This window comes from Alligator sinensis, unplaced genomic scaffold (genome assembly GCF_000455745.1).
Source record: "Alligator sinensis unplaced genomic scaffold, ASM45574v1 scaffold883_1, whole genome shotgun sequence".
Classification (NCBI taxonomy): domain Eukaryota; kingdom Metazoa; phylum Chordata; order Crocodylia; family Alligatoridae; genus Alligator; species Alligator sinensis.
In genome coordinates, this window is record NW_005842009.1 from 2,258,354 (window position 1) to 2,260,776 (window position 2,423).

Below are 2,423 nucleotides of genomic sequence, written 5' to 3' on the forward strand. Positions count from 1 at the left end.
CTTTCCCTATTTGGCAAGGTGCAGTTAGTTAAGAGACTGTCTCTAGCTGTGGTGATGTTTTTAAAGAACCTGTAGTCCAATGTTCTATTCCTAAGTAAAATCTTTGACATTTGGTGGAGCTAATCTGTTCATAAAAACTTCAGTTTTTCCTGGTAGAACATCCAGGTAAGAGTTAGAAGTCTCTAGAACAGGTGCCAGTTTTGAAAACCTGGTTAAATTTAGTGGTTCTGGAAATATATATAAAAGCTTCTCTTAAAGGACCAGAAAACAGTGTGGGTGTCAGTGGAGCTTTTCCTCTTCAGGTGTGAGGCAAGTTGTTGCTGTTCCCATTCATACTTGCCTTTTCTAAATCAGCAGCCAGTGGGAAGGCTGGTGAGAGCCACTTTTTTTTTTTGTCATTAACTTTAGCCTGGTGAGGAACTGGACTGAAACTCCCTATGCCACACACCCAACCATATCAAGCACTGACTGTAAACAGGCACTTGTACGTGAACCAGCGGTCTAAAAGTAAAATGCTCTGAATCTTGTATCAATTCTGAGATCCACCTAGTCACTTCAGGTACCTTTTGGGGAAATAAAAGTACAGTGTTTAGGAAAAACAGCCACACTGCATGGAGAGTCCAAACTCTGAGAGTGTGTGATATTCTGTAGCACCAATTTGGAAAGCTTTTACTGCCTTATGATCACTTTAAAAAGTAATGATGTCAGTAGTTAGTTTGTATTCATGAAGTATTTATTGCTCTTGTGACCTGGAGAAGAAGTGGGAGGCTTTGGCTTAGACAGGAGTTAGGCTATATAGGAGCTACAAAATGATGGTTGAATTCTGTGTGTGTTTATACATACATAAGTACAGATACCTTTGATATGTGTCACAGTTGTACATGCCCTACAATATGTGGACACCATGAATAACTTAGTTATTGGGATTTGTTGTGGTTCCTACTTCCTCATTTTGTTTAGGATGTTGGCACAAAGTATCTTCAGAGCTCACTACTTGGACGAGCCATTATAAACATGTGTCCTTATCAGCAGTTCTCCTTCCTGTTCCTTTCCAGTTTGCATTTTGTCTCAATTAGGCTATCAACATCTGGCAGGAATCCTATTTTTGCAGTAGGCGCTGAACAGGAGTAACCCTTGGTCCTGAACAGGGCCTCTGCATGTTATCTATATATGAATATCTGGGTACCTAACAAAATAAGCATAGTTAAGGTAATATCAGAAGTGTCATGTACTGGTTGTCTTTTGAATGCGCACACAGTTTGCATCAGTAAAGTGTTAGTGATGCTGTCAAACATTTAATATTAAAACATCTTTTTTACCAGTGCAGCGCTCCACTTCTCTGCATCACCAGTCGTGCTTGGTGCCATCAGTAGTAGCTGTGTTTAAAAGGGATGGAAGACTACAGTTTCTGTACCTTGATGACTGACTTCAAAGAGAAATCTCAGCCTTGTGTGCAGAGCTCCATCTATCATGGTCTTCATCTCATCAGTCCCTAAGTCTAGAAGTCTAAAAAAAAGTCCATTTTGACCCCGATATACTGGATACATTTCATAGGGGGCATTTTGGACTCCAAGATTAGCATATTAGCCTCAGGACAACTTTAATGCCCACCCCCAGCCAGCAGCTTCACATAAATCTTAAAACACCAGTAAGAACTCTGCTGGGTCATGGGTCCTCCTGCTTGTTCATTATGAAGTTAGCCAAGGTGTACACACACTACATAGTTTCATAGTTGGTAGAGTCGGAAGGGACCTGAGCAGATCATCAAGTCCGACCCCCTGCCATGGCAGGAAAAAGTACTGGGGTCAAACGACCCCGGCAAGGTGTTCGTCTAACCTCCTCTTAAAGACCCCTGGGGTAGGAGCCAGCACCACTTCACTTGGAAGTTGGTTCCAGGTCCTAGCCACCCTGACTGTGAAGTAGTGCCTCCTGATGTCTAGTCTGAATCTACCCTCTGCCAGCTTGTGACCATTATTTCTTGTCACTCCTGGTACTGCTCAGGGGAACAGGGACTCCCCCAATGCCTGCTGGTCCCCCCTGACTAGTTTGTAACATGCCCACTAGATCCCCCCTCAGCCTTCTCTTGTGGAGGCTGAACAGGTTCAGGTCCCTTAGCCTCTTCTCGTAGGGCCTGCCCTGCTGCCCCCTGATCATGCGGATGGCCCTCCTCTGAACCCTCTCAATGCTGTCCACATCCCTCCTGAAGTGCAGCGCCCAGAACTGGACACAATACTCCAACTGCGGCCTGACCAGTGCTGCACAGAGGGAGAGGATCACCTCCTTGGACCTGCTCTAGATGCATCTGTGGATGCATGACAAGGTGTGGCTGGCCTTCCTGACCGCATCCCCACACTGTCGGCCCATGTTCATTTTGGCATCAGTAATGACTCCAAGATCCTTTTCTGCCTCTGCACTGACAAGAA